We start from the raw sequence: 22,838 nt of genomic DNA on the forward strand, positions 1-22,838 counted from the left end.
TCTTGTAATAAAGCGAAATAATGTTTCATATGTAGTAGTTCCGATCAGCCACCTCCCACAACAATCACGAACCACAATTACAGGACGATTGTGGTTTCGTCACGACATGAAAGACAGCTGTTAAAAAATCTCTGGTGAATTTCGGCAACCAGGCCGGTCAACAAACTGGTTGACAACAACAAACCAATAGGCTCCAATCAACATCAAGACACAGCAGCACTCAGACGAACTAGGCCTCACAACAGTACCTAGCCACAATGAAATAAACAAATATCAAATTATTTCCAGTTTGCATTGTTTAATTAACTACGTAAATTTATAAGATGACTCGTTTCTGATGTTTCGGTGAAGAAAGAATGCATTCTACTTGCCAGTTAGGCAAGTAGTCCAGTCGTGGCGTTTGGCCAAAGACTGTACTTTATTTTTACTTTGCAAATCACTTTAACTTGCATCATCTCTACATCATCGTGAAATTATGCTCCCATGTGGGAAAACTAGATCCACCTCCGTTCTCAAGTATTGCTGTTTTCCACAAAGATATCACACGTGCGGTGTCTTCAGCGACATTCAAAGAATGATTTGTTGTCCCTTGTTGTCGCCAGAGATAGAGACATTCAGAGTAACTGTGCCGAGAGAATCAGGACTTGCAGGTAAGGATGATTCAATGTACCTCGTGTGTACAGTGGAGAGATGCGGACTGATACAAGGGTCAGAACAAGGTAGAAGACGTCGAATCGACGAATATTTTGCAAATAACCATAGTCCGTAGATGCTCCTTTACGGAGCAACGGCCACGACACGACAGCCAATTAGCAAGGAGCGCACGGAACTGTGTGCATCTGAACCAGGGTGCCCCAGCAAATATATGTTATGCTAAAGAAGGCATTTACAAATAATGATTTCAGTTGAACAATCAAAGCTTGGTCGACTTTAAGTTCCTATAAATGGCTGCTTACGTTAGGCGCAAATTTTCTGAAATGTTTACTGGGTGAAGCTTGGCTATTGAACCATCTGTGCCGAAAGTGCCGTACAGCCATTAACTTGTTAAGATATTCACCTGTGGTGCAGAGAGAGCAAGGTCAGATCGGTCGCGAAATGGAAACCACAGCAAAAATCAAGTATGTTGTATTTGCGTTTGGCTAAATTTTCCAGCTCATTCTCTTCGTGATCGGCGTTCCGACTTGGACCTTTGTGGTTGTATGGTACAAACTTTCCAATACTCTCGTCACAGAAGCCAGCCGCCTGTGCCGTCCGTCAATTCTCTATGCTGGTCTGTAGCTTGTCGTCTGTCCAAAATGCTGTCCTCATAGCCAGCGGCTCAAGAGAGTAAAGAGATGAAAATCAGAGGGAGCCAAGCCCAGGCTATACGGTGGGTTGAGTGCTCAAACACTTCCCATCGAAATCGTTGCGGATGCATTTTTGTTGCCACTGCAGTATGTTGCCGAGCATTGTCATGAAGAACAGTGCCGGATGGCAACTGCCCTTCGTAGACGATATTCTCTACTTGCCTGATCCACTCGCTGAACAAGGTCATCAGCTGACAGTCGCTTCCTTCCCTGACCACCTGCGTCGCGCGGGGTTAGCCGAGTGGTTTAAGGCGCTACAGTCATGGACTGAGCGGCTGATCCCGGCGGAGGTTCGCGTTCTCCCTCGGGCATGGGTGTGTGTGTATGTCCTTAGGATAATTTAGGTTAAGTAGTGTGTAAGCTTAGGGACTGATGACCTTAGCAGTTAAGTCACATAAGATTTCACACACATTTGAACTTATTTTTTTGGACCACCTGCATCATGAACGTCAGTTCGTCGTGCTTCAGTGTTCCTGCTTCGTTGCCGCACTTTGCCGTGGGGCATGGCAATTACATTCTATTGGCTCCGTAAATTCAGGCGGAATCCCTCGTCATGAAAAAATCGAATGACAGCACGCACTTCACACAGGGCGGGAGACTATTGTTATACATATCTTTACGTACTCACTGTACGCTCAGAACTGAAAGTGAAGCGATCGACTGGCATATTAGGAACACTGCGCAACACATCTGCGCAAAGCGTCATAGGATTTTTTCTGTGGTTTTAATTTTGCGATCGATCTAACCTTTAAAAAAATCAGTGAAATCTAAGGGCGAAATGTGATTTTTGTTAGTGTAGAGAAAACAATAATGAATTTTCGTCTGACAGATTTAGTAGATCAGTAATTGTGAGCTAAGACAGTAGTGAAGTAGAGCGCATACGTTAAATTTTAAACATTATTTTATTGGTAAATCACATTTTGTATAGTGATTTCTCGATATTCGCGCCTTCAGTGTAGCTCTAAAGTTGACATCGGCGAAAAAATGAGCAGTAATCGCAGCATAATATAGAAGCAGCGTAATAGGAAAGAACCACACTGTTAGACACATACACACTTTAGCTTGCGGAACGAAGCCGGCCGGAGTGGCCGTGCGGTTCTAGGCGCTACAATCGGGAGCTCAGCGACCGCTACGGTCGCACGTTCGAATCCTGCCTCGGGCATGGATGTGTGTGATGTCCTTAGGTTAGTTAGGTTTAATTAGTTCTAAGTTCTAGGCGACTGATGACCTCAGAAGTTAATTCGCATAGTGCTCAGAGCTATTTGAATCATTTTTTGCGGAACGAATTTCCGCGCGATCCTCGACGGTTGTGTGCCTTTTATGGGGATAGTGCATTTCCGACCTATGTTTATTGAGAACAAATTGCTCGATCTGGCGTCACCTATCGTGAACTGACCTTACTATCGGGTTATTCTTCCCCACCAAGTAAGTTCTCACTTCCGTTGTGAATCATCGAAAGAAAGAAGTCAGACGACGCGACACGTCACGGGCGCTTGGGCGAGCACGATGTGTCGAGCCGAGGCAGCGATCGCGAAGAACTTTGCTGTCGCCTTGGAATTTTCGAGGGGCGTCGTCCCTGTTACATAGAACTGGCAGGTGTTTTTTGTGCCACGGCCTAACCAGTCTCGTATTACCTCGGTTTCCGCACTTAGTGTCGTTCAGCCGTTCCTGGAGCCATCAAATAAACCTCGGAATAGCTTGGTACTGTCTGCCGTACGGACACATTTGAACGGAGGAAACCATAAAGCCTCGAATTTAGATGTAGGTGTATGCGTGTGAATGAACGTATTTCTGCCAATGAACAGGACAGGCGTAGTCACCTTTTACTGTTGTAATAGTAACGTAGGCCGTAAAAAGTGTTATTCACGCCAAAAACTAGGCAAGTTGTTTCCCGAAACTAATATGTGATATCTTTTCCGCAACCTTGAAATCTCCGCCACACAACATATTAGCACCAGAGGACAATTTTTTTAAAGAGCTGGGGCTTTGACAACTCTATCTTGGCCATTCAACCAACCCACTAGTTGGGTGTCGATTTTTCACTGTACATTAACCTCATTGGCTCAATGTGCAGTGCCTTTGGAGAGCCACTGTGCACTAGGCTACCGACTATATATGTAGATTATGTTGAAAGTTCGAAACAAAGTTGGCTTAACTGTTTTTTTCATAGAAACACGACTATTATTTATTTCATTCTACTGTTTGGTTCACTAGATGAAAGTTACTGAATGCGATTTGTAGTGTCTAGATATTCAATTTGTTTTTAAATTATAGTATTTTGAACTGAGGAACCTATTTTTCTTGTTCAAAATGTGTTTAGACTAGGTTATAAATAAATGGAGGCATTTGCTGAAATTTTGCCGAAACCTCCGCACATCGTCGTTATTGCGGTTCTTCAATTTATTGAAAAATTTCGAGAGACAGGCTCAGTGTTAGGTACCGAATGAACTGTAAGACCATCTAAATTAAACGAACAGAAGTTGTTGGATATTTCTGTCTCTATGCAGCAGAGCGGAGCAAAATCGTTGAGGAAGCTGGTACAAGTAAAACATGTCGGGCTTGCAACAGCGCATTAAGTTGCAAGACAAATATTGACGTTGTTTCCTTATAAAATGATAGCAATGTAAGAATTGTCCGCCCCGGTAGCTGAATAGTCAGCGAGACAGAATGTCAATCCTAAGGGCCCGGGTCGTTGTGTTGTCCTAATCATCATTATTTCATCCCCATCGACGCGCAAGCCGCCGAAGTGGCGTCAAATCGAAAGACTTGCACCCGGCGAACTGTCTACCCGATGGGAGGCCCTAGTCACACGACATTTGTTTTATTTAATGCAAGAATTGAAAGATCTCCCGCCAGGGTAGCCGCGAGCTGGACTCGCGTAGGCACGCCGGCCCCGGATCGAATCTACCCGGCGGATTAACGACGAGGCCCGGTGTGCCGGCCAGCCTGGATGTGGTTTTTAGGCGGTTTCCCACATCCCGCTAGGTGAATACCGGGCTGGTCCCCACGTTACGCCTCAGTTCCACGCGTCACGCACACATTTGAAACACGTTCGTACTATTTCACGATTTACACTAGATGCAGACAGTTGGGGTGCACTGATTCCACCCCGCGGGGTGCGGGGTGGTGGCAGGAAGGGCATCCAGCCACCCTAAGACTAACCTTGCCAAATCCGTTCTAACCGCGCCGAACCATGCGATCGCTGCGGGACTATGGCGTAAGCGAAAGAAGAAGAATGCAAGAAGTGAAAGATGCGGATGATGACAAGTGAATCCCTTGCTGGAAATGGTTTACATATTTTATTAAGAGGAATACCACTGATTTTCTTCACGTGACTTGCTTCACAGACGAGGTGTGGCAGCATGCTTATGTTAACACACAAAACACACGATTTTGTCAACGGAGGATCCTCGTGCTATGTTTGAAACGCCATTGCGTGCCCAAAAAATTTGTGTGTGGGTGGTAACATCCGGACGTCGCATTATTGGCCCTTTACTTTTTGAAGAAACCGTGAACAGTGAAAGTTATTGTTTAATGACCCACTATTTAATTATCCAGTTAAAGAAAGGCGCAATAAACTACACATGATTTCAAATAGGTGCACTGCGCACACTACTATGCATCTACTGGAAGAGTTTTTTGGGGAGTGTGTCATCTCAAAAAACCTATTGCGCATTTATTTATTTATTTATTTATTGTGGAGCGCAACAAAATCTTCGCTCATGCACGCTTTGTGACTTAAAAACCGAAGTAATTACGTTCGTCATTTCCAACGTAGGTGGAAACTGTAGAGCAATATTCCGAATATTATCTTTTCATGTCGTTTAAAATCAATACGCGCGCGCGCGCGCGTGCTTGACGTCAGGTAACATTGAAAGGAAGCGAAAAGATATGCACCAATTCTCAGGTAAATCTGTTTTAAGGAGCTATCGGTACTTTCCTGTGGCACACAAACAACAAGTCAGAAAAACATAAAATTAATTCATGCTTAAGGTGACTACATTATAAAGATTTTATGGAACTCCTTCATCTGAACGAAACACATTGGTTGTAAAATGTGCGATAAGTTTGAGTAGCGAACGAGGACCGCAGGTGACCATTTAAAGAAAAGTAAAACGGGAATTTTTTCTGCAAATTATCTGAATTTTCTGCTGGTGTATATATGTATCATCTTTCCACACTTATAGTGACATATATTGCTGGAAGGTAGACCTGTTCCGGACTTCTCCAGTCATTTCGGTACAGGCATACACGTTGCTCTAGCACTGTTTCTAAAATCATGTACAAATTACCGTTAGGAGGTTGTTTTCTCGGTCTTTTCCCACCGAAGTAGCACAGTGGGCAACACAGTGGATCCATATGCAGGAGGACAACTGTTCAAATCCCAATATGGTCGTTTTTCATGATTTACCTAAATCGCTTAAAGCAGTTTCCGGGATGGTTACTTCGAAAAAAGGCACACCCGATTTTCTTGCCCAGCCTTTCTGTATCTTACCTATGATGACCCCTCGTAGGCGTCGGGACGGTAAGCGCAGATCTTCCTTTTCCTATCTCCCAGACCCAGCAAAGTGTTTCCTTGGTCTGCCTGTCGTAAATTCGTGTGACTACATACCTCAACTACCTCTATTTTTTTCCATCACAGTCCTGATAACGCTATTCACTCGAGTTCCTTTCGTGCTCAATTTATTTGTTTTCATTTCCATTCCCTCTCGCCACTAGTCGCTGCGCGGCCCTCAGTGCGCTAATGGTTTTCACATTAAACTTCCATGTCGCACTGACAACTGATTGTAAACTTTCGGTTTCAGGCACGTACGAAGTTTAGTTCTTCAAACCCTTTACCAAAAACTCTCCAGTTTGCTATCTGTCTATTTGATTTGTTATTCATCCAGCGTTGAAGTCAGTTACCCAAACTACAATAACTTGTAATCTAATTTTATAATTTGTGGCTGGTTTCTACTGTTTTCTTTTATATGTTTTGATTCTCCACTATTTTAGTTTTATTCTAATTTATTTCCCGTCTTACGCTCAAACGCGTCCTATTAATTTCTAAAATCAGGTGTCGGAGTTTATTTACATTAGAGACAAAGAGACAACGGTGCCGTTTGACCCAACTCATTGCGGTCAGTTACTCTAGTTACGTGCACTCAATATACGTCACATCCTACGAAGTGATTATATACGCACAGGAATTCATAATTTTTAGTTCGGCAGCCGAAAAACCTACTGAGTATGAGTACTCTTACGCAAAAATATTACATAATAATTTCTTTTTTACAGATCTACATGAACCAAAGCATTGTACCAAATTAGGGTACTAATGCACCACATACATTCACTAGCTAAATTGTTTCGACAGGATTATCCAGTGCCACCTCGATTGTTAAAAACCCAACTGGAAGAAGTATTCAAAGTATGTAGGAGCAAATGGAGCTTTGTGGGAAAGTCGGTGTGGATTGACAAACTATGTTCTCTTATTCGCTTGTAAGCAAGCGATAATTGCTGAAGATGGTGATGACTAACGAAGCCATTAGCGGACTATGACAAGTTGGGTATAAAATGACAACGAGTACCGACGAAGAGCTTCATTTTATGTGCTGTTAGTATTAATATTACTTGTTGTTCTTTTAAATATCAAAGTGTGTGTACATCTTCGAATGGATAGAATGTAGAAAATATTAAAAATAAGATTGGACAAGGGATGTATATTATTGGCTAGTTGTACTGTGTCATTTGGAGTAATTAGTTTACAAATAAAACTAAGAGTTATGCAGAGAACTATAATAGAAAGTATGTATATGGGTCAGATGTTTGGGAAATAAGAGGGACAGGAAAAGAACAACTGCTGTCCATGGAAATAAATTACTGAAGACGAAATGCTCGAGTCTCAATACTAGACCAAATAAGAAATGAAGAACTTAAAAAAAACGTGTAACTGGAAAGAAACATCGTGGAAGGTATTGAGAGGAAGATGATAACATGGTATGACTATTTAGAACGAATGGATTATCATACATAGCCAAAGAAAGTACATATGTTGATCCCAGAGGAAAAAGGAAACAAAGTCGATACTCTACAAGGTGGTGGCAGGTATCAAGGAATCTACGCAGTTCACCAATCTCCAAGTGAGGAAGTGAAAAGACTGCGAACTGCGGAGTTCCAGTAGGGACAAGCAGCATTTGCTGTAGGAGCACTGGTGTGCCTGACTGTTTGTCAAACAAGGAAGATATACGTGCAGCGCTAGGCACATGGCTGTTCCTACACTGAAGCACCAAATCAACTGGTATAGACATGTATATTAAAATACAGAGATATGTAAACAGGCAGAAGATGGCACTGCGGTCGGCAACGCCTATATAAGACGTCTGGCGCAGTTGTTAGATCGGTTACTGCAGCTATACTGGCAGGTTATCAAGATTTAAGTGAAACTTCCTGGCAGATTAAAACTGTGTGCCCGACCGAGACTCGAACTCGGGACCTTTGCCTTTCGAGGGCAAGTGCTCTACCATCTGAGCTACCGAAGCACGACTCACGCCCGGTACTCACAGATTTACTTCTGCCAGTATCTCGTCTCCTACCTTCCAAACTTAACAGAAGCTCTCGTGCGGTTCGCAGGAGAGCTTCTGTAAAGTTTGGAAGGTAGGAGAGGAGATACTGGCAGAAGTAAAGCTGAAAGTACCGGGCGTGAGTCGCGCTTCGGTAGCTCAGATGGTAGAGCACTTGCCCGCGAAAGGCAAAGGTCCCGAGTTCGAGTCTCGGTCGGGCACACAGTTTTAATCTGCCAGGAAGTTTCATATCAGCGCACACTCCGCTGCAGAGTGAAAATCTCATTCGGGAAGATTTAAGTGAATTTGAACGTGGTGTTACAGTCGGCGCACGAGCGATGGGACACAGCATCTCCGAGATAGCGATGAAGTTGGGATTTTACCGTACGACCATTTCACGAGTGTACCGTGAATATCAGGAGTCCGGTAAAACATCAAATTTCCGACACCACTGCGGCCGGAAAAAGATCCTGCAAGAACGGGACCAACGACGACTGAAGAGAATCGTTCAGCGTGACAGACGTGCAACCCTTCCGCAAACTGCTGCAGATTTCATTGCTTGGCCATCAACAAGTGTAAGTTTGGGGCGAACCACTCAACGAAGGATCATCGATATTGGCTTTCGGAGCCGAAGGCCCACTCGTGTACCCCTGATGGCTGCACGACACAAAGCCTCGCATTGTATCGAGCGGATGGACGTGTACGGGTATGGAGACAATCTCATGAATCCATGGACGCTACGTGTTAGCAGGGGACTTTTCTAGCTGGTGGAGGCTATGTAATGGTGTGCGGCGAGTGCAGTTGGAGTAATGTGGGACCCCTGATACGTCTAGATACGACTCCGACAGGTGACACGTACTTAAGCATCCTGTCTGATCACCTGCATCCAGTCATGTCCATTGTGCATTTCGACGGACTTGAGCAGTTCTAGTAGGGCAATACGACACCGCGCATGCCCAAAATTGTTACAGAGTGGCTCCAGGAACACTCTTCTGAGTTTAAACACTTCCGCTGGCCACCAAACTCCCTAGGCATGAACATTATTGGGTATATCTGGGATGCCTTGCAATGTGCTCTTCAGAAGAGATCTCCACCCCCTCGTACTCTTACGGATGTATGGATCTGCAGGATTCATAGTATCAGTTCCTTCCAGCACTACTTCAGACATTAGGCGAGTCAATGCCACGTCGTGTTGTCGCACTTCTTCGTGCTCGCGGGAGCCCTAAACGATGATGGGCAGGTGTACCGATTTCTTTGGCTCTTCAGTGTATCTTGGATGATGGAAACGTCTACAGCAAATGCATCATGAAGATGCAATAGAAGGGGCATCACTTGGTCACGGAGAATGTTGCTTTAGTGATCTTGGTTAATGCTGATTTTAACCTAAATGAGTTGGTCCAGATCATAACACGGCAAACACCCCCAAAACATCACACGACAATCTCCAGCATAAACTATATCCTGCATACACTACGGGTTATACGGCTCAATGAACTGTCCACGCACTAAACGCATTGCATCACTCGAAAAGCACGTAAATATCACGACTTATCGGGCTACACTACACGTTCCAGTCAGCAACTGTTCACTTTGTGTGCTGTTTGGCCAGTTAGAGATGGTAGCTGTCTGTGCCACTCTGAGCAATGGTCTTTCGTGAGGTAGAAGACTCCAACTTTCCATGTATGCAATTTCCTTCCCAATGTTCCCTTTGAAACTGGGTGAGATGAACCTGCACTCGGTCACTTCAGCAGCTCCTTTCTGTTTAGAAACCGATTGACATTGACAGGGCGTGCGTGACACTCATATCCGGTCCCTGCTAGGCAGGAATCGTAAAATACGATCACTGGTCTTATGCTGTCTATAACGATATGTTTACGTAATGTGTATACATAAACATACAGTTATAAATGTCCCCGTTCGTAGTCGCTAATTATAACAATATGTTTACTTTTGTGCTGTAACATATAGCTATAATCAGCGGTGGAAACATATTTGCGACCGCCGACCGTGTGCGGCTGTTTCTTGTTGGATCGTCTGATCAGTCGGAAGTTGCATTGCAGAGGAGAGTAAATGCCTGTTCAAAATATAATTATTTTTGGATAGCTCAACATGAATTTCCTAAGGGACCGTAGTTTATCATGCATTTACCAGTTGAATATGGCGCGGAGAAAATATTTCGCCGCATGCAACTTCCGTCCGAACTCGACGAAAGAATTCGTGACTGTGAACTCTCTATTTGGCAGAAACATACAGAAAATTAAGTAATTTCATGAAGAAGTGAGACATAGATTCTATAGTAAATGAATAGTCCATGCACCAGTTCCACTTAACTCTGAATTTATGGCAATTAATAGACGAACTTACACTGCAATGAAGGATTTAACATGGATGCCGTTTTGACTGACACTTCTCGTAATGAAAACAATTCCTTTGACGTTTTCACATACACGTCGCACAATAAATCTACTGCTAGGCACTTTTAGTATTACACATTTACTTTACACTTGAACAATATTATTTTTAACAATAATAATACGGCGGCAAGACATGCGCGTCCGACACAAGTTACAGGAGACAAGAGAAGAATGAGTAACTGTTCATCGAGAATATCTCGTACCTCAAAAATGTGTAAAAGTGTTCTTCTTCTGTCCGTTTTTCGCGCCGCGGTTTTCAAAGTCAATACCTCACTGCATCTCTGACGGCGCTTCGACAATAAACAAGTTACGTCACAGGTCGTTCACCTTTTACATTCTCGCAACATTATTTGCTAACTGTAGCTGTTGCCGAGCGACTGCTCGATTAGTGAATGATTTAAAATGATAAGGCAATCACATAATGTTACACTACGATCACTGGTCTTATGCTGTCTCATATGAGTGCGAGTGGCTCAGTCTTCCTCGCGCAATACTTCATGGACACGTGCGAACGAGGATTGACGGTTATCGCGTAAGCAAGCGGTTTTCGGTTAAAAACTTCCTGGCAGATTAAAACTGTGTGCCGGACCGAGACTCGAACTCGGGACCTTTGCCTTTCGCGGGCAAGTGCGCTACCAACTGAGCACGACTCACGCCCCGTTCTCACAGCTTTACTTCTGCCAGTATCTCGTCTCCTACCTTCCAAACTTTACAGAAGTTCTCCTGCTTTCGCATATTGCCACAGAAAGAAATCAAGTAAGGGTAACGTCAGGTGAATGTGCTGGCCATTAAAAAAGAACCTCCACTGCCCATTCACGTTTCAGGGAATGTCGGACCCGCGGGCTTCGGAAGTTGGGGCACTTATTTTGTGCTCTGCGCGAGACCAAGTTAAAATTTGATAGATTTTCGCTGACGCCTTTTGTCTCGGTCGTTTCCAGACCAGGGGCCCTTGCCTGAGACTGATGTGTTTATCCTTCTCTGTTATCACTGAAAGTTTGTAACATCATCAAGAAATCATCCTGTATACATGGTTTTATGCAGTCCACGACACCTTCAAATACCACATGCAAGATTTTAATATTCTCTCGCTCGCTATGTGCAGACTTTTAGCCCTACAGAATTTATGGACACAACCTTTATATAGTAAGTTTAATTTAGTTAAATTTTGTACTGGAGAATAGGTTTTTGTCAGAGGCCATAGTTTCCGAATTATTCAAGAAAAACGTACAAAAGCGACCTACAAACGAGTTTTTCTTGAATAACGCGAAAACTGTGGCCTTATACATTAAATTTCCTACAGAAAAGTTCTGTCCATTTGTTTCTGTAGGACAAATAGTTTGCACATAGCGAGCGAGCAAATATGAATCTTGTGCGAGGTTTTTGAAGGTGTTGCAGGTTGCATAAAGCCTGTCGGTAGGGGCAACTGAATCGTACTGTATATTAAAAAACAAACAGCGTCTGAACAGGCCTTGAAGGCCCAACGGTACCGACCGGCCGCCGTGTTATCCTTAAACCTTAGACATCGCTGGATATGGATGGGCATGTGGCCAGCACATTATTCTACCCGGCCGTTGTCGGTTTTCGTGACCGGTGCCGCTGTTTCTCAGTTAAATAGCTCCTCAATTGGCCTCCCAAGTGCTGAGTACTCCCCACTTGCCAACAGCACTCGGCAGACCCGGACGGTACCAATCCAAGTCCTAGCCAAGCCTGACAGCTCTTAACTTCAGTGATCTGACGGAAGCCGGTGTCACCACTACAGCAACGCCATTGACCCCATGTATATTGCTGTACTTAAAATTAAGAAACTGGGGAAACAGGATGCCAGCAAGTCTTTTTTTAAATTTTTTTTACAGTGTCCACTGATTTAGTATCTGTGTTTCTTTGCGCTGTTCTCCACTTGACCATATCAAAAGTAATGGCTGAATCGTCGTTGTTATTTCTGGAGTTGTGGGTGTGAGTGACGTTTCCCACGCGTCAGCTCCACCCTGGGGCGTTATTAGGCGTGCCGGCAGCCGACATCCGCCGTCGCACGGGGCAGTCACAACAAACAGACGAAACGCGACACCCCGGCGCGCCCCACCCACTCGTAAAAATACGCCGGCCAGCTACAGCACATCACGTCGCATGGCATCGCGCCTCCGGCGCGGCGCCGCATTAATTTGTCTGGCCCGGTCTCGGGGCCTGGCTGTGTTTTTCTAGTGGAACGCGCGCGTTAAATGGCACAGTAAACGGCCCGGAATAGACCGCCGCCGGACACGCCGCCCCGGGGCCCCTCTGCTTCCTCCCACACAACCAGTGGCTGTCTATTAGAACGCTGCAAGCCGATGCTCGGTCCGCTTGCCGTCCACACGGCTGCAGTGTGCGGCACATAGGCGAATAAACTTCGCACAGCGTGGCGGAAGTTGCCAAAGATGACTGACACTTCCTTGCCTAATGATACAGATTCTGGCGCGGCTTGCCTGTCCCCGTGGAAATCGCGCGGATACACAAATGCCGCAGAGTCGCAATGTGTGCACATTCGACGATCTTTCCGCCCCACCTGTTTTACCTCAGTGTTTAGCAAGGCCTTTGAATCCATCCTCTCCTGACGCATCCGCCGGCATCTGCAGCAACACCATCTGTTTCCTATTACCCAGTGCTTCCCTCCCTCCTCCTGTGCTGATGATCATCTTCTGAACCTCACCCATCTCGTATATCTACAGTTCAACAACCGTAAATCCAACATCTTTGTGTACCTTGACCTAGAGAAAGCTTATGACAGCGTCTGACATTCCCGTCTCCTTTTCAAACTCCAGACATATGCACTTCCAATCAACTATGGCCGACTTATTGCATCATCCCTCTCCAATCTCTCATCTGATGTCATTGTCAACAACCTTCCATTCCACTGCAGGAGTGTCCCAAGGTTCCGTTCCGACCCCTCTCCTTTACCTCTTATCGCTGCCAATATGTCCAAAACACTTTCTCCCATCCACCTCCTTCAGTTTTCTGATTACACCGCTTTCATCACGTTCTATCCTGCGCTCCAGAAATCCATCTCAGTCAGTTTACCCTCTGGTTTAACCAATGACTCCTTAAGATTCTTTCGCTTGTGCCGTTTTCCCGCAATGACGCAGGGTCGGCATGGTTAATCGGATTTGGCAAGATTAATTTAAGGGGTGGCTGGATGCCCTTCCTGCCGCCATCCCATATCCCCCGGGACGGAATGAATGTACCCCAACTGTCAGATGTCTACGAGTCGTATAACTGAGGCGGGACGTGGGGACCAGTCCGGTATTCACCTACAGGGATGTGGAAAACCGCTTAAAAACCACATCCAGGCTGGCCAGCACACCGTCTAAAGCCGCCGGGCGGATTCGGTCCGGGGCCCGCGCGCCTACCCAGGGTCCAGGAAGCAGCGCATTAGCGCTCTCGGCTAACCTGGTGGGTCAGTGACTCCTTAGGATTAACCCCATCAAAACACAGAAAATAATTGTAGAACGCAACACCCGCACCTTCCGACTCCACGATTTCTACCTCACCGTTCTATGCAGCTAACATTGTAAAATACCTTGGACTCACCATCGACTGGCATATCTAACATGGGAACCTCACCTTCTAACAATCCAACAGAAAGCTCACAGTAGACAACACTACTAAAACTACTAACTAGCTGAAAATTGGGACTACAGCCCTCCACTATTTTTGCACATACAAGTCTCTGATCTGCCCCAGCCTTTGCAATACAAATGTTGATGGATATCTGTCCCACCGAAGTTCTATAAGCTGCTTCAGATCCTCGAAGACGATGCCTTCCACCTTGCTTTCCACATCCACTTACCTTACTTCAACAAGAATCCTTTACCAAATCATCAAATTCTCATCTCTGCTCACTCACACTGAACCCCTCTGAATAACCTACACTGAACACAATCTCGACTCCCAACAGTCCTAGTGTGTCCCCTCTGCTCTCCAATCCTAGTGTGGTGCCGTGCCTCTACCTACACATCCCACCAACCCTCCTCCTGTACAGCATATAAGTCCTTTCCCAAAGAAATTTCAACCCTCTCCCAGACCACGAATGAACTGTGGCCTGACATATATTCATCCTATATCCTACCAACTCTGAATCAATGCCAGCCTATCCATCCCCGTCCTCTCCCCATACCGCATCTGCTCCCCTTCCCTGTTCTCCCCCCCCCCCCCCCCCATACTTTCAGTATACAAACCACAGGTGTAGAAACTCTAGAATTTATTTTATTTATGAAAAAATGAATGAGCTGTTAATTTTAAAACTTCATGTTTAGAAAATACTCAAATTTTATAGTTAACTATCTCAATTTTTATAACAGTTTTTAAAAATGTGACTGTTGAAATTTTCCCGGCGTATCGAATATTCCACAAGATTTCGGGATTGCAGCCGGATCTCATCGACTTCTTTCCACGATATTTCGGCTGACAACCTTACAGCCATCGTCAGGTGAGTGTTTGACACTGGAAATTGCTAGATTTTTTTCTTTCTTTATTGTCATTTTGAAACCTGTATACAGGCAGGCCTGCAGCAGCATACTACGCCGCTCTTTGGCTGCAGAGAAACACTAAGATACAATGAAGACAATGAGAGAAAAAAAGATGGTGGACATATAAACGGAGACAAACACTTTTTAAAATACAAGGTGCCGTTCACAGGCGTAGATCCTCAAATGGCTCTGAGCACTATGGGACTTAACATCTATGGTCATCAGTCCCCTAGAACTTAGAACTACTTAAACCTAACTAACCTAAGGACATCACACAACACCCAGCCATCACGAGGCAGAGAAAATCCCTGACCCCGCCGGGAATCGAACCCGAGAACCCGGGCGTGGGAAGCGAGAACGCTACCGCACGACCACGAGATGCGGGCACAGGCGTAGAGTCCAAGATAAAATTGTTAAGACACTTGGACACAGACAGAAACGAAAATTGTCACATGTGAACGTAGGTGCACAAAACGAATAACACTGAACCACTTAAGCACAAAACGACGGCACACACAGAACACGAGGCGTTGATCTCCGGCGCGTGAATGTTCACTAACCGTGTACGAGTCCGGGGACCTGCCAAGAGAGGAGGAGGGGGGGTTGGAGAGGGAGAGGGAGAGGGGAGAGCAGATGCCATGGGCAGGGGAGACAGGGGGAAGGGAGGAAGGGGGAGGGGAAGCCCGGGGGAAGAGGGGTGGAGGGTGGGGATGGGGGAAAAGGAAAAGGAAGGGAGGGAGGGTGCCTAAAGGAAAGGACACAGGAAGTGGTGGGGAGGATCAAAGTTGATAGGAGGGGTAGATGGAGGGGAGGAGGACATCATCAGGGAGGGGGAGCTGGCGGAAGCCACCTTGGGAGAGGGTAAGGAGGGTGGAGAGATGGAGATCGGGTGGGACGTGGGAATATAGGCGCAGCAGCGGGTGGGGGTGGGGTAGGATGGGTGAGACAAGTGGGTGAGGAGGATCGAGTTTGCGGGAGGTGTACAGGATCCGTATCCTTTCAAGGAAAAGGAGGAGGTGGGGGAAGGGGATGAGATCGTACAGGATCCACGTGGGGGAGGGGCGACGGATGCGATAGGCGAGGCGGAGAGCATGGCGTTCAAGGTTTGGAGGGATTTATAAAAGGTAGGGGGGGCGGAGATCCAGGCCGGATGGGCGTAACAAAGGATAGGGCAGATGAGGGATTTATAGGTGTGGAGGATGGTGGAGGGGTCCAGACCCCACGTACGGCCCGAAAGGAGCTTGAGGAGACGAAGTCGGGAGTGTGCCTTGGCTTGGATTGTCCAGAGATGGGGAGTCCAGGAGAGGCAACGGTCGAGGGTGACGCCAAGGTACTTAAGGGTGGGAGTGAGGGCGATAGGACGGGTATAGATGGTGAGATATAAATCAAGGAGGCGGAAGGAAGGGGTGGTTTTGCCTACAATGATCGCCTGGGTTTTGGAGGGATTGACCTTGAGCAACCACTGGTTGCACCAAGCGGTGAATCGGTCAAGATGGTATTGGAGAAGGTGTTGGGAGCGCTGCAGGGTGGGGGCAAGGGCAAGGAAGGCGGTGTCATCGGCAAACTGGAGAAGGTGGATGGGGGGTGACGGCGGCGGCATGTCAGCCGTGTACAAAAGGTACAGAAGGGGGGAGAGGACGGAGCCTTGGGGCACACCGGCGGAGGGGAAAAGGTGTAGGAATCTGTGTTATGGATGGTGACATAGGAAGGACGGCGGGAGAGAAAGGAGCCGATCAGACGGACGTAGTTAATGGGAAGGGCGAAGGTTTGGAGCTTGAAGAGGAAACCGGAATGCCATACGCGGTCATAAGCTCGTTCGAGGTCCAGGGAGAGGAAGATTGCGGAGCGACGGGAATTAAGCTGTTCGGAAAGGAGATGAGTGAGGTGAAGGAGAAGGTCGTCGGAAGAGAAGGACGGCCGAAAGCCACACTGGGTAACGGGAAGGAGACGGTGCTGGCGGAGATGCTGGTGGATGCGTCGGATGAGGATAGATTCCAGGACCTTGCTGAAGACCGAGGTAAGGCTGATGGGATGGTAGGAGGAGACGGCGGACGGCGGTTTGGCAGGTTTAAGGAACATTAGGATACGGGAGGTTTTCCATAGGTCGGGGTAGTAACCGGTGGACAGGACTACATTGTAGAGCCTGGCCAGGGTGGAGAGGAAATAGACAGGAGCTTCACGAAGGTGACGGTAGGTGACACGATCGTGACCAGGAGCGGTGTTGCATTTTGTGCGGAGTGTAGCAATGAGATCCTGTGTAGTGATATGGGTATTGAGTTCCATGTGTGCAATGTTGTCCAAGTACTGGAAATCAGGTGCGAGGGGAGGGACAGAGGAGTCAGTTCGATCGCGGACATCCGGCAAGAGGGAGTAATCGAACTGGGAATCATCGGGGATGGAAAATACATCGAAGAGGTAGGAGGCAAAGTGATTGGCCTTACTAAGGGTGTCAGGTAAGGGGTGATCATCATGGAGAAGAGGATAGTAGGGGGAGGGTTTAGTTCCGGTAAGGCGACGGAAGGCTGTCCAGAACTTGGACGAGTTGATGTAAGGTAGGACGGTGGGGGTGGATGGCGACAGTAGGGACGTGGGCCTCCACGGCCTCAGACAAGGTCTGCTGGAGAACGGAGGCGGCATGGGTGACATCGTCAGGGTGGTGGTAGGTGAAGGGGTGGCTATCGACCTGGGTGGAGAGGGTATCCCGGTAGGCATTCCAGTTGGCACGAGATTAGTCATGGACGTACTGAGGGGGAGGGTCATTACGAGGGTCGGGGCGGGGGCGACGACCGTCCTAAACGAGGACAGGGAGATGGTCGCTACCAATAGGCTCCAGGACATCCACCGTGATGCGGCCAAGGAGGTTGGGGGAGGAGAGGATAACATCGGGAGTGGAGTTGGATTCGGGACGGGTGTGCTGGGGGATGGGGATGAGGTCGCCTTGAAGGGAGGAGAGGAACCGATGCCACCGCCGTAACTGGGCGGCGGAACGACTTTGGATGTTGAGGCGATCACGTAGGAGGAGAAGGTACGGTCAATGTGGGAGAGGAAATCGAAGGGAATAGGGGCGTTAGGGCGTACATAGATGGTGGCACAGGTAGGAGATTGCTAGTGCAAGTCGCTCTATTTATACGTAAAAGTGCAGCAGGCGCGCATGCGCCAAGTTACCGTAGCATGCGCGCCACCTGTCGATTCCAAGGCCCTCATATTACTGCATCTATGGAGCGCAAACGAATGCGTGGAAAAAGTAAAACGTGCACGCAGACGTGTCCAAAACAATAAAATGCAAAATTTCAATATTAAAATTAAAAATACTTGTCGCTCGACATGTCAGAAGCCATAAAAAGTTTTCTTTTCGTTGAAATTAAAGAAATAAACGGGTCCCAGGCCTTATTCAATAAAAAGCCGCCATCACGATTAATGAGATTTTCCGCTAAACGTATTTCCACGGATTCCTTCACAACTGAATCCCAGAAGGATCTCGATAGGGCCAAGATTTTCGTGGCCGAATAATCCATAGTATGTCCTGTGGAAATACAATGTTCGGCTATGGCCGACTTACTGGGCTGTGAAAGGCGAGTGTGGCGCTCATGTTCAATGCAGCGGTCGTGTACTGTGCGTGTGGTTTGACCAATGTAGGCTTTCCCACACTCGCAAGGTATTTTATAAATTCCAGCCTTCCGTAATCCCAGATCATCCTTGGCTGAGCCCAGAAGAGCACGAGTCTTTGTAGGTGGCCGGAAGATTGCTTTCACACGATGTTTCTTTAAAATTCTGCTTACTTTCGATGAAATGTTCCCGACGTATGGGGGAAATACTCTGGACTTAAACATCTCCTTATCCTCTTGATCTTGTGGGTGGTCACGTTTTTTCCTCCTTAAAGCAGTACTGACCTGATGTGCAGAATATCCATTACGTTGAAATACCGATTTCAAATGCTCTAATTCGTCTGCAAGGCTGTCTTTATCAGACACGACATGTGCCCTATGCACCAACGTTCGAAGGACACCCATAGTTTGTGACGGGCGATGACAGCTTGACGCCTGCAGGTACAGATCCGTATGCGTGGGTTTTCGATAGACAGAATGCCCCAATGACCCACCCACCCTGCGTTTAACCATGACGTCCAGAAATGGTAGGCAACCATCCTTTTCAACTTCCATCGTAAACTGAATGCTTGTGTGGATGGAATTCAGATGTAAAAACCGTGAAAGCTCTTCTTCACCGTGAGGCCACACTACAAAGGTATCGTCTACGTACCGCCAGAATACTGTTGGTTTCAACATCGCCGAATCGAGAGCCCTCTCCTCAAAGTCTTCCATATAAAAGGGCGCCCTTACGAGAACTCGGCCTCAGAAGAGCAAAATTTCTTCAATGGAAAGGGCTGCGCTGCACAAGTTACGGGAAGATCCTCAGACGGTGGTCCATCCGGCGGGTAAGGGGAATGCTACTGTGCTGTTGCCACGTGGTATGTATGATCAGAAGATATATAGTTTGCTGAGTGAGACAACGTACAGGAAGCTTGATAAAGACCCTACTCGGAAAGTAGAAAGGAAAACGTCAGAGTTGCTAAACTCCTCTTCTCTGCCGCAAGAAGTTGTGAAAAGATTGAGACCCCACAGTTCTGTTCCACCGAGGTTATATGGTGTTCCAAAGATCCATAAGGATAATGTGCCCTTACGCCCCATAGTGAGCAATGTCGGTGCTCCAACATATGATTTATCTAGTCATTTGGCTTCGCTACTGAGACCTTTTGTTGGCAAATGTACGCACCATATTCGCAACTCTGCGGACTTTATCAATAGACTGAGAACACTACAGCTGAAGGATTCGGACTTGTTAGCAAGTTTCGATGTCGTTTCACTCTTCACGAGGGTCCCTCTTTTGGATTCATTGTCTCTTATCGGCAATAAGTTTACAGCCGATATAACGGCGCTGTTTCACCATACCCTGTCCTCTACCTTCTTTCTATTTAATAATGAATATTTTGAGCAACTTGACGGTGTTGCCATGGGCAGTCCTCTGTCCCCTCTGGTAGCAAACTTTTATATGGAAGGCCTGGTACCCGTTGATTTCTTTAATTTCAACGAAAAGAAAACTTTTTATGGCTTCTGACATGTCGCGCGACAAGTATTTTTAATTTTAATATTGAAATTTTGCATTTTATTGTTTTGGACACGTCTGCGTGCATGTTTTACTTTTTTCACGCATTCGTTTGCGCTCCATAGATGCAGTAATATAGTAGAGGGCCTTGGAATCGACAGGTGGCGCGCATGCTACGGTAACTTGGCGCATGCGCGCCTGCGGCACTTTTACGTATAAATAGAGCGACTTGCACTAGCAATCTCACCCCCTGCCAAGGTCGTCCATGACTATCACCGTGCCAACTGGGATTCCTACCGGGACTCCATCTCCACCCAGGTCGAAAGCCACGCTCTTACTTATCGCCATCCTGACGACATCATCCACCCCTCGTCCTTCCTTCAGAAGGTAATTACTGACGCCGTGGAGGCCCATGTTCCTACTAAAACCATCCACCCACACCGTCCCACTCTCCCTCCGCGGGCTGGCCTCCTCCTCCGTGAATCCCGCCGCCTCTATCGCTCCTTCCTGCACACTCGTGACAGGGATACACTCCAACGCCACCGGCAAATACAGCGACACGTACGGAACCTTATTACAGCAACGAAACGCCGAGACTGGCGCCAGACCTGCACACGACTCAACGCCACCCTCCCTATCAACTCCTCCAAGTACTGGTCCGCCTTCCATCGCCTTACTGGTTCCCTTTCCGCTCCCCACTACCCCCTTCTCCATAACGATCGCCCCCTTCGTGACAACCTCAGTAAGGCCAACTACTTCGCTTCCCACCTTTCCGAGGTGTGTGTCACCTACCGTCACCTTCCAGAAAGCCCCTATTCCTTCCTGACTGTCCTCGCCCATCTCTATAATGTCATCCTATCTACTGGCTTCTACCCTGACCTGTAGAAGACCTTCCGCATCCTCTTATTCCTCAAACCCAACAAACCCCCTTCTGCTACCTCTTCCTATCGTCCCATCTGCCTCACCTCCATCTTCAGTAAGGTCCTTGAATCCATCCTCTCCCTTTAAGGTCCTTGAGTCCATCCTCTCCCACCATATCCATCAGCACCTTGCTCAACACCACCTCCTCCCCCTTACCCAGTGTGGCTTCCGACCCTCCTTCTCTGCTGAAGACCAACTCCTCAACCTTGTTCACCTTCTGTCCCTTCAGCTCAACTCCCGTCGCTCCGCCATTTTTGTTTCCCTTGACCTCCAAAATGCCTATGACCGTGTATGGCATCCCAGTCTCCTCTTTAACTCCAAACCTACGCCCTGCCTATCAATTTTGTCCGTCTGGTCGCTTCCTTCCTCTCGGACCGTCCTTCCTATGTCACCCTCCACAACACCAACTCCCGTATCTTTTATCCGATGGCTGGCGTCCTCCAGGGTTCTGTCCTCCCCCTCTCCGTTATCTCTTGTATACAGCTGATATGCCCAAGCCACCCCCACCAGTCCACCTTCTCCAGTATGCTGATGACACCGCCTTCCTGGATCTCTATCCTACCCTTCAACGGTCTCAACGTACCCTCCAAACCCACCTTAACCAGTTCACCACTTGGTGTAAACAGTGGTTCCTCCGTCTCAACCCCTCCAAAACCCAGGCAATCATTATCGGCCGCACCACTCACTCCATTCGCCTCCATGATTTCTACCTCACCCTTTATGGTCGTCCCACCCAGCTCACCCCCACCCTGAAATACCTTGGCGTCACCCTCTACCGACACCTCACCTGCACCCCTCATCTCCAGACTGTCCAGCAGAAAGCCCATTCCCGCCTCCGCCTTCTGAAACTCCTGTCTGGCCGGACATGGGGATTGCATCCTTCTACCATCCTCCACACCTACAAATCTCTCATCCGTCCTATCCTCCGTTGTGCCAGTGTTGCCTGGATCTCTGCCCCCACCCGCTTTTACAAGGCCCTCCAAATCCTTGAACGCCATGCGCTCCGCCTTGCCTTGCGTATCCGCCTCCCTTCCCCCACACGGCTCCTGTATGAACTGATCTTCTTCCCCCATCTCCTCCTGTTCCTCCAACATCTCCGCATCCTTTACATTGTCCGCAGGCTTGATCCCCCCCACCCTCTGGTTTCCTCCTTCCTCTCCACCCCCTGCCCGTTGCCGCGCCTCTATCACTGTATCCCTCCCTCTCTCCACCTCCACACCCTCCATCTCCTTCATCAGGGCAATTTCCAACGCCTCCCCCTCCCAGATGACGAACTTTGCTGTGACATCCAACTATAACCTGGCCTTGTTCCCCCCCCCCTCCCCAGGGCCCCCTTTTTTCCTCTTCCCTCCTTCTCCCAGAGAGTATTTTCCTCCTTCCCAACCCCCCCTCCCCTGAGACCCTGCACCCCATACTTGCCTCTTTCCTTCCCACATCCCTCCCTACCGGGCCCTCTTTGGCGTGCCCCCCGCTCATCTCCCCCATCTCTTCCCCTCCCCCCCTTCTTCTGGTCTCCCTCATCTCCTAGCGCCTGGCAGATCCTCTGTTTTGATTATCATCAGTGTGCCACATCAGTGTTGTGTTTAGTGCTGTTTCTCCTGTGCTTCAAGAGGTGTGATTTTAATTGTGTACTGCCTTGAGGTTCGCCGTCATTGTTTGTTATGTGCTACGCCATCCATTGATACCTTTTATGCTCCAGTCATACTGTGCCTTGTGTTCTTTTAATTGTCGCAGTGTGTGGCTTTTTGTGTGTGCTACTTTTAATCAGTTTTAACAGTTTTTTTATCTCCATTTTACGGTCACCTTGTTTTTTTGTCTATTGCCTTCCATGATGTTCCCCCTTTTTTATATCTATGTTCACCATATTCTCTCCTTTGTTATTTTTAATTGTCTTCTATTGTTTGTTCTATGTCTTTCGGCTGAAGAGCAGCGCATATGCTGCTGCCAGCCCGCCCCGATGGGGAATTGAAATACAATAAAGAAAAAAAAAAACTAGCAATCTCCAGTGTCAAACAC

The 22,838-nt window shown here is 47.4% G+C and overlaps 1 protein-coding gene and 1 non-coding gene across 2 annotated transcripts in view; one reads left to right on the forward strand and one right to left on the reverse strand.

Annotated features, from left to right (window-relative positions):
- The window catches only part of LOC126470088 (tyrosine-protein kinase Dnt-like), a 567,460-nt gene that overhangs the window by 395,744 nt on the left and 148,878 nt on the right, over window positions 1-22,838 (forward strand). The gene's annotated exons all lie outside the window — the stretch shown is intronic.
- Trnas-cga (transfer RNA serine (anticodon CGA)) lies at window positions 7,794-7,868 on the reverse strand. Its single transcript has one exon. It is a non-coding gene; the product is annotated as a tRNA-Ser (tRNA).

This window comes from Schistocerca serialis, chromosome 1 (assembly GCF_023864345.2).
Source record: "Schistocerca serialis cubense isolate TAMUIC-IGC-003099 chromosome 1, iqSchSeri2.2, whole genome shotgun sequence".
Lineage (NCBI taxonomy): Eukaryota > Metazoa > Arthropoda > Insecta > Orthoptera > Acrididae > Schistocerca > Schistocerca serialis.